The sequence below is a fragment of the Solea solea genome, chromosome 17 (genome assembly GCF_958295425.1).
Source record: "Solea solea chromosome 17, fSolSol10.1, whole genome shotgun sequence".
In the NCBI taxonomy this organism is placed as follows: domain Eukaryota; kingdom Metazoa; phylum Chordata; class Actinopteri; order Pleuronectiformes; family Soleidae; genus Solea; species Solea solea.
Genome location: NC_081150.1, coordinates 18,658,870 through 18,669,332, shown reverse-complemented (window position 1 = coordinate 18,669,332; position 10,463 = coordinate 18,658,870). Strand labels below are relative to the sequence as shown.

Genomic DNA, 10,463 nt, shown 5'->3' with positions numbered 1-10,463 from the left:
CTGTGGTGACCAAACCATCTCAACCATGACTCCTTTCTACTTTATCTCCAAACCATTCAACCTGACCTGTCCCTGGAATTTGCTCATACCTAATCCTGTCCATCCTGGTCACGCCCAAACAAAATATCAACATCTTCTCTCTCTCTCTCTCTCTCTGCCTCCTGTCTTTCAAACTGTCTTAAAATATAAAAAAAATCTTAAGAGCAATGACACCAATTGTCTTTCAGTCTTAAAAGCCAAGAAAATAAAAAACAAAGTGGAAACCCTTCCCAAGTTTGGTAGCATTGATTGCAAATAGCTGCAAAAGTCAAAGTTTTCTCAATCCTGGTCCCCGAGGACACATTTCCCTGCTCTAACACACCTGATTCAAATGGTCCAGCTCATCAGCAAGCACGACTGCAGAAGCCTGATAACGACCCATTTATTTGAATCTGGTGTGTTGGAGCAGAGAGACTTCTAACACAGAGTGTGTTTGCTGCAAACTGAAAACGGTGCTAAACTGCGTATTTTGTACCAAGTAAAGCAAATGCAGAATTTCTCCTCTTCACACATTATATCTGTCAGAAAATGAAAACGAAAAATAAATTGCAACCATGCAGTAGAGATTATTTTTCAAATGTTCAGGATTTTTTGGGCGTGTCTAAGAATATGTCTCGATGATGCACCGGAGCCACAGTTAGCATAACTCCTCCTCAGAACGCTTTAAGCCACCCCCCCACCCAGTGTCTGAATTTTCTTGTGGAGGTGAAAAAGTCAGAAGAGTTAGTAACTTTTGCCGTGTTTAAAGTTGAGTAAAGTGATGAGTACATGCTGTAGAAACATCAACGTTGTATATCAAACATCAGCCAAACAGCAGATTTTCAGAGGCCTGAGCACATTCTCTCATATTTTTTATCACACATATGTCTTGAAATGCCACATGCAGTCTGCTGGAGGGCACCGACACCACATGAAGGCGATTCCACCTCATTCCAGGGGAAATCTCCTGACATATGCAGTAAGTTTTTACAAAGAGAAGGTGGACACTGCCTGCTCCCTCTTGGAGAAGAAAAACACGGTGATGGTAGCTGTAGAGTATCTATAGGGAGACATGAAGGTAGACGTTGTCTTTCCCTCCAGAGAGCCATGTATTCTGATGTGGGTGAATTATGATTGACAGGCTTAGAGGAATGATAGACAAGCCTTATCTTCAGTTTTTAACCGAGGGTAGCAGGGAAGAGAGGGGAGAGGAAAAAAAACTGGAGGAGTTGTCATAAGCAGCAAATGAGGCAGTGGCAGATTCAGAATATTATTTAACTCGGTCCTCGCCATGTGCAGTCGACAGGCAAGCGTGGCACCAGAGATAAAAAAACAAATTGCATACATTTTAATGGGCTTGACAGCGAGGGATCAGAGAGCATTAATCCATAGCTTTGTCGCGCCATCCTGCTAATGTGGCTCTTTACTAAGCTATTATAACCTCACTCACACACTGACAAATGGAAAATAAATGAGATATGACAGGGCCATGTTACACACACACACATACATATATATATATATATATACATACATACGTGTGTGTGTGTGTTTCATTACCTATGCTGTTCTGACTTATACTACGGTACTGGGCAAACCATTAGATATGTTTTTTTTTTTAGCAATGCCGTAATGACCATACAGTATAATTATTTGTCTTTATCACTTTATTGGAACATAAATAACAAAAAAAATGTCATCTTTTTTCAGAAATAAACAGCATCTACAGGTTAAACTGTTTAGTTTTTAGTGTCACCTATCCTGATACTGCACACTCTACAGTCCTAGGACCGACTGGTGCAAAGACCCTATTGTTTCCGCTTTGATTATTTATTGTTAAAATGCACTTGCAGGGCCTTGTCATTCAGGAAAAAAACAGTGGTGGTCTACAGGTGTGAGTACACCGGCAATAACATGACATTTAATGTGCGGAACTACTTTTCTATTAAAAATGACCGACATCTTTGCCTCTTATTTGAAAAAAACAATTGCTTGACTGCAAATTCTGTCAAACGTTGTTGATGTGTGTCATTGTACATTCATGTTGTGTATGTTGGGTATATGGTGTATTTACTACCGGTGAAAATTGATGACTGAGTTGAAAATGATCTGACTGAACTTTTGCAGGAATTAGAGTTCAAAACACATTTTCACATTTTGTGTTCCCACTAGCCACGCAGCAGACTTCTGCCTAGACGGACGTCGCCCTCACCTTTCTTTTGTGCAACTTTGGTAGAAGCCAAAAAGTATGTTTGCAGGAATAGGACGGCCCATGGCTGTACTTTCTCCCACACTACACCGCTCCTCCGCTCCCTTCACTGGCTTCCTGTAGCTGCTCGCATCCGCTTCAAGACTCTAGTGCTTGCGTTCCATGCTACAAACGGATCCGGTCCAGCCTACATCCAGGACATGATCAAAACCTACACCCCAGCCCGCCCACTCCGCTCTGCATCGGCAAACCGGCTTGCTCCCCCCTCACTGAGAGGATCACAGAGGCATTCGCAGAACTCGAGACTGTTCACTGTCCTCGCTCCCAAATGGTGGAACGAGCTCCCCATCGACATCCGGACAGCGGAAAGCCTCCACATCTTCCACCGCCGACTAAAAACACATTTCTTCCGACTCTACCTTAACTAAGACGACGGCGACATAAACAAAATAAAAAATTAAAAAATAAAAAAAATACATTGCACTTATGACTAGCACTAGTTTGGCTTACTTGAAGCTCTTACTTACTTCTAGCTCTTATTTGTACCCAAATGTTTAAATGCACTTATTGTAAGTCGCTTTGGATAAAAGCGTCTGCTAAATGACATGTAATGTAATGTAATGTAATGCTTTTTCATATCATTGTAAGGCCAAATCAATCAATGATGATCGCCTGCAAAGCCAGATATTTGAAGATAATCATTTGCATGAAGCTCTCAGGGTGTGGTCCATGGTTTTGGCCTCTCTCTCTCTAGCGCCACACAGTGGTCATTGCAGTCCCTCAACACCCTGACATGATTAATCCTTCCTTTGAATGAGAATCTGAAACGTTTAGGCTTGGTGAAACTCCAGAGATGGTTTAAGTACCGATTGTTGGAGGCTGTGCTTCCTTGTTTTTATACTTTTGACTTTTGATCATTTTCTAAAATGCATTTATTCCCACTATTTTGCCGGAAATCAAAACTACAGGAGATCCCTGCAACTACACTAAACAGATGATTAATGTAGAAAGAGTGAGGTTTTGCCGATGCACGGAGGTGCAGTCGTCTCCCTCTGTGCGGGTGAAGGCTACAAGATGAGAATCTTCACTTGATGTCTGTGTTCAAAAACATTTCCCAAAAGCAAGTGATGAACTGAGAGAGAGAGACGCACGGAGACATAAATACATGAAAGAAAATCTCAGCTCCCTATGTTGCAGCTCAGCGTAATCATAGATTATTAACATTTATATTGAAAGATGAAACCCCATTAGGAAGCAGCTTGTAAATTACATTTGCCTTCGCCTGCTCATGTGTGTTTGTGTGCAAAGCAGAAGGAGAAGAAAAGTGAGAGCCAGAATCGCAATGTATTTATTATTATCATTGCACATTCAGTGCAAACATTTGCATACAACAAGAATACAAAGATAAATGTCTGCATAAACCTCACAGAGCACGGAGGCTTCGGGTGCTTTCATAGTTTGTTGCTTTGTTCCGATTCAGGAGGTAAATATGTTACAGTGTTGCATTTAACCTTAGTTTGATTCATTTTCACACTGCAGTCTAGACCCGAAACTTGCCGTTTGCCCTTCTCTGGATGGTTCAGTTTATGACCATTTCCAATTTGAGCGAGCAACTGGGCTACGCCGACGCCGACGCACTACCGTTGCATCCAGACACCTCACCGCTGGATCAGGTAAGCAGCTTGGTTATAAGCCTAGACTCTTATCGATGTGGAGCTCGAACAGTGTTTACCACAGTTGTTTGATATTAAATTGTCTACACAAGCTCCATGGTCTCAGCCTGGTTAATTTGCGCAATTTCTGTGTTCATATGGGCAAATTAGAACCGATCTAGGGTTAGAAACACCACGGGTTTTGGAACAACAAGCTAGCGATGAAGACTTTCTGGATGTGTATGGAACTTTCCCTGCTTATACCTATTACTGTCTTACATAACTGATATATACACATCCGAACGTGTTAAATGGGACTGAACCATGTTAAATTGTAACTAAAGCCATAATCCATAAAACCTAGTCTGATGGTACAGTGTCTGGTCCTGTATACATGTACAAAAATTTCATTCATATCTCTTTGCGATGTCATTATTGGGTAGAGTCAGGGACGGCCCTATGCATTTTGGATCCCTAGACGAGATTGGGATTCAGTGTGTACTTGGTTGATCACTTATACCCATCACAAACAAATTCAGATTTCAAGGAAAGGTAGACAGACAGTTGCTAAGAGTAGGACAAAGGCAGAGATAAACCCACGCCGAAGACAACACAACCTTCTTGGTGGAGGTAATCAAATGCAAATCTATAAGACCTGAAATTGCACACTACACTGTTTCCATTGCACATTTCCCTTAAGACAGTAGCAGTATTATGCTAAGCAGCATTTAGTGGAAGAAGAAGAAGACATTCCTCTTGCTGAATTCAATGAGTCTGACAATACGTGTGTGTGTGTAGTGTATTGTGTTGTTTCAGTGGCATTTCCCCCTGTTGTAGCACACACAAACATCTCTGAGGGTCATGTCGGGCTTTTGATGTCGATGTTCATGCCTTTGTGTGTGTGTGTGTAAGAGACGCAGAGTATTTGTTATGGGATTCTCTGGTTCTCAGGTGACGCTGTAATTGATTTGATACAGAGCTGCTTCACATGCAGAGAACCGTAGCAATCCGTTGTTTTTTACGGAAAACGCGATCAATCCATGAAGACGTGACAGCTTGTATCACTTACAAGGTTTTCTTTCACTCGTCTGCAAGTCGAATTTAACAGAGAAGTGCAAACAAATGGCTGTTTTAATGGAGACGTTTTGTTATTATTGTCTGACTACTTCACAGATACTTATTTTTTGTTGGCTAAAACGGAGCTGAAACTGAGATACATACATGCAACAATGGAGTTTCCAGTCTTTTTTGACAGTTTTCATGTTTTGAATAAAAGGAAAGTGTTACTTACTAACACTGGCAACACCTACGCCTCTGCTTTAATCATGTTGTTGTTCTTTGCTTTGGTTTCTCACATGTTCTCCACTTTCTGTTCCTGGTCTTAGTTTTCCCTCCATTTACCTGACCACACCCACTTCCTGTCCCTCATGCTTTCACTGATTTAACCCAGCATTCCTCACATTTCCTTACCAAATTGATGTCATTCTGTAGTTTGACCCAGTTTGTTTTTTCGCTACACTGCCCCCTTATGATACCCAGTGGTACTGCTCCATTTTTTATCTAATTGCTCTGTCAGTAGATGTGCACACTCAAAGCAGACGGCTCCATCGACTCTCTGTAATCTCTATTTTAGAGACGGAGTCAGTTACTCATTAAAAGATAGTTAAGTATTTGGCGTTTATTTGCAGCTAAGTTTTGTCACGTTTGGAAGTGTGAGTGTGAGTGGCTTCGCTTTGTTCAACTTCAAAGCAAAAGTCTCCTCAAAATTGAGAGATGAAAGAGCGAAGCAGTGAACTTTGGTAACGTCCAACGGGGAATAACACTTGGCTGCAGTGTCACGGCATGGATTTTGTATATCTGATTAATTAATGGGGAAAATGAAGGGAGTCAATGAATTTGCACGGGAGGACGTTATAAACGTGTCGACGCCGACTCAGGCCTGATCCAGAACTTTCCATATTTGATCTTTTTCATGTTTCTTCTTCAAAACTTTTGCGTTAACACAGATCTAAACGCTGTAGTGTATATATATGACAGACCTGTATGAGGCGCAGTACAAACTCCAAACACAAGGAGAAGAACAGGAGAAAGGCTAAGGGTGGCATTTTGAATTCTACAAGCAAAAAATATAGTTAGATAGTTTATTTTCTACGTGAATAAAAAGCTGAAACAATACAAATTTTTTGTAGATTCTCCTCAACTTAAAATAAATTTCTCCTGTGTTCATGATGTCATAAAGAGTCTTTATTGTCAATTCTGGTGAATGTACAGTACATACAGAGGATTTCCTTTGGACACAACACATGATATAAAGTGTCTAAATAGAACAAAATAAACAGAAAATCAGCAGCTACAATACTAATACATGTACTACTAGGGTGCAAATTGAAGGAGCAGAATTTAATGTGTTGTTGAGGAGGCATCATATTAGGATTTTCATATAACACGATTTTCAAAATAAAAAGAAAAAAGGAAGCACTAAGCACACGTCTTTTATCTCTCCGGAGGAAGTTCAGCTCACTGAGAGTGGAGTCGTTCAGTCTTTGTTTCCTTCACTGACTAATTCCTGTGAACCTTGGCTGGCAGACAGCACACACTAAGCTTTTAACAGAATTCAATAATTATCCCAGCGGTCTGCAATGAGACGTGGATGTGTGTGTGTGTGTGTGTGTGTGTGTGTGTGTTTGCTCTGCTTCCGTCTTGCTGTCAATCACTTTAATTACTCTTGCTGTAAAACTCATCAACCTCCAACCAAGTCCACACACCGGGGCTCAGCTGCGTTCAATACTGCGCTAATAGGAGCAGTGTCTGATGGAACACACAAAAAAAACAAAAAAACGGGGGCATTTTTCTTCAGCTTCATTCATTCAAAGATGTTTATTGGCGGCTGGATTGACGGGTGGTCGTGTGTCACTGTGTGAGTCCGGCCATGTTCTCTGGCTAATGGACCGCATGTGCTTAGCAATGACCCGACGTCCAAGCCCACACATAAGGAATTGATCGAGTAACAACAAGCTTTGTGTGATTTGTTCAGCCTTGCATAAAGTATCTAAAAGGGATATTTGAGTAAAAGTACAAGCATCTGACCAGAAAATAACTTTGGTAGAGGTTGAAGTCATTTTTTACAATATAACCAGAGCAAAATTAGCTATATAGACAAACTACACATGTCCTTCAAATGGCACAAGCCATTTTATTAGCTGAAGTGTCTGTTCCCTTTCAGAAGAAGTCGTTTTTCAAAGTTGCGCGAATTCAGTCTCGCTCTTCTTTGGCCTGTAGACGAGTCCTGCGACGCCGAAGAGCTTTTCCACAGGCCGCTGAGGCAGCTTCACGGAAAGTATTCATCCAGTTATCACGTGCTTGAGACCAATGCAGAGCAGTGTGACGCACTGGTGAATCTCGTCTGTGATTGGGCGGCCGTTCCATGGACGTCCCAAGGTTCTACTGTAATGACAAGTACATGGGCGCTATTTCTCTGCTTTCCGGTATCCATTTAGCCATTTTCTACAGATTATCCCCCACATGAGGGTCGCTGTACCAATCTCAGTTGGACAGATCACCAGTCCATAGTTTTTGAATTTTGTAGATATCACAAACGGTCTAGGACTTACAGTAATGAGAAGTATGCATGATAAAAATCAGACAAAGAGCACAAAAATCTCTTTGTCACACACATAGTAGTGTACATATTTCATAAGTGTCAAATGTTACTAAGCTGTTATGGTGAACAAATAAAACGTGGTTTTGTTACTGACTGGTATTGCTAGCAATAGCCACGGGTTAGCTATCGTTACCCACATAGCAAAACTGGTGTGGCCCAGTGATGGGCCACACAACCCACAGTTGGCCCACATACAGCAATGAATTACGGTCCTTTACTGGTCCACATCTGGCATCCAAAACAAGGGCCACATATGGCCCATAACTCAGCCAAACTGTACAACCAGAACTGGCCCTATGTTGGACAGAACTATTTTCTGAAGTGGTTCCTGATATCAGCCTTAATTAAACCTTAACTCAGCCACTTAATATATGGGCCATATCTGATCCAGATTTAAAAAAAAGATTCAACAAGTACAAGTACAAATGTTTATTTATTTTCAAATCATGTGTTAACACACAGTACACATGCGCACCTGCACATTTTTTAACACTGAGCCCATGAACCAGGACGCACTGTTAGTGCATGGACCAGGACTCTGCACATTTCCGAGCACTATGTGAGTCTACGAACCAGGAGTTTAACCTGTTGTGCCAACCATTCTCTGCTTTTGCTTCATCCTCTCCATTCTGCCACCATCTCTGTCTGGAGCCAGATGTAACCATCATCGTTGAGTCGATTTCCTGCTCTGTGGCCTCAGATGTTAGGCGGTTACGCCTTACGGCAGCTGAAACATACATGCACAAAGCACAAATGATTTGAAATTAACATTTTGTATCATTAGGTTATATGGCTACTGTACTATAAACAAAGACAACTTACCAAATACAACATTTCTTAACTACAAGTGCTGGAAACCAATATTCCATTTACCCCTCTCATGTTTATAGTTCTTGCCAGGGAGTTTGTGATCATCGCATACATGATCCTCCACACTCACGAATGTCCACTCCACCTTTGAGAGCCAGTGTGTTTACCTGAAATCATATTATCCCATATGTATTAACTTTTTCTTATTTTTTTCAGAGAAATACATAAAGACACTGGGGAAGTTATAAGACAAAGTTTTAAGATAAGAAATTTTATTTATGGAAGCCGTGTCAGTTCGATGAAATGTGGTCATTGTATATCATATGCCAACATACCAATTGTTTCTGAAGGTCGGGCTACTCTGTAGTTGTTCCTCCAGGCCCTGGAGAGAACCAACATCTGGCAGTGGCAGCAAATTAGGAAGAAAGACAGATTAGACATAGTATAAAATCCATGTTCAATCTAATGCAATACACAAGATAATAGTGACCTGATAATCTATTTACAGTATCTAATCTTAGCAGAGAAAGCATGTGTGAATACTCACAAGTTTGCAAACTGGATGTCTGCTGTGTTTTACTGCTGGTGCGCCTCGTTGCATGGATCTCACTGCTGGTGCAGCTGTGTGGATGGATCACAGGCTCAGGACTGCAGTGGCTGCTTGCATAGAGGAATTCATTATGAATAACATGACATAATTGTATAATACATCATTACATAATAATAAAAAATGTTCTTAGTTGTCAAAACATCATTCATTTCATATTTCTACACAGGCATCTTCTCTACTTTAGCGTGGCTAGTCTGCTCGTTTCCACTCCGTACATGGCTGTGCAGACCTCAAACAGTTAAAAACTACATAGTACTGTGTAAACACAATTTGCTTGAAAATTATTTATATAAATACTTAATTGAAACAGAGGCAATGCAACACACAGCAACTTTGTGAAAGTTTTCACATTGAAATAAATCAGTGTGAATCTAGGCTCATGCAGCTAAAATCACCTAGTTCATCCACTCAATAAGTTTATATGGCTGGAGCTTTCAAAGACTGCATAAACAACTGCATTATCACTAAACTTATATGCACAGTAAAGCAAGCACGCAAAGACAACCTCTGTACAGCAGGTTAAAACCACGTACAACCCACCTGTCCCATAATTCCACCGTTGCTGCACAGAAAGATTTGATGCTCCACTCTTAACCTGACATAAGACCTTTACTTCAGTCTCACAATGTGTGAAACCAGACACAGCAAAGTGACACATTTAAGATATTATAGTCTGCATCTGAATATTCATATAATTGCAGAGTCTTCGACTAAATCCAATGATGTCGGAATCGAATCAATGTCATTGCCAGGCCAGCAGAAAAAAAGCCAACATGCTAGCAGAAGCTAGTGGCAGTACTAGCCATAATGTTGGTAACGTTACTAGCCAGAAAAAAACGACAGACCCCTGCTAGCGCCCACGACAACATGTCTGCTATTTCAGGTTCGTCTTTATCACTTATTCAAAATGAATAAGCAAGTTTAACAGCAAAACAGTGCAGTCAATCCTTTCCTGAGCATTTTAGGCTAACGCTAATCGTTAGCCACATAGCTACGTTAGCGCCCTTGATAACATTCAAGCTAGACTCTAACATAAATTTTCTTTGTATGCCAACTGCCAATGCACTGTCTACATAACAAACATTATTGGAAACAAACAATTGATGCATTTCACTCACCGTGTCTTTGTTGGATATGCCTCACCGGAGTGTACGGGTGGCAGACAGACTCACTCGACAGCCACAGACGGGACTCTGTTTCCGGTGATGTCACCGTTACCTACGTTGGTGAATTTGAAAAATTCTCCCTCTCTCTCGCCTCGATTTCTCTCGCGCGCTCTCTCTCTCTCTTTTTGTGTTCAAAATGTTAAGTGGCGCGTGGGTTTCTAATATAATTTAAAATATTATTTTATTTTCTATAGTTTAAATTTCTTATACTGAACACACACACACACATATATAAACTGTATATATACTGTAAATATATATATACATACATGGGTATATATATATATATATATATATATATACATATATATATACATACATTCTGGACCACACATTA

General features: G+C 40.7%; 1 long non-coding RNA gene across 5 annotated transcripts; it reads right to left on the bottom strand.

Annotated features, from left to right (window-relative positions):
* Positions 1-6,737: 6,737 nt before the first annotated feature.
* Positions 6,738-10,156, bottom strand: LOC131443850 (uncharacterized). 5 transcript variants are annotated; one of them, XR_009233671.1, is made up of 6 exons: positions 10,079-10,156; positions 8,898-9,007; positions 8,686-8,749; positions 8,363-8,517; positions 8,114-8,267; positions 6,738-7,323 (listed from the first exon to the last, which is right to left on the bottom strand). It is a non-coding gene; the product is annotated as an uncharacterized LOC131443850 (long non-coding RNA). The 5 variants fall into 5 exon arrangements; XR_009233672.1 differs by having other exon boundaries at positions 8,139-8,267; XR_009233668.1 differs by lacking the exon at positions 6,738-7,323 and having other exon boundaries at positions 7,955-8,267.
* Positions 10,157-10,463: the final 307 nt, after the last annotated feature.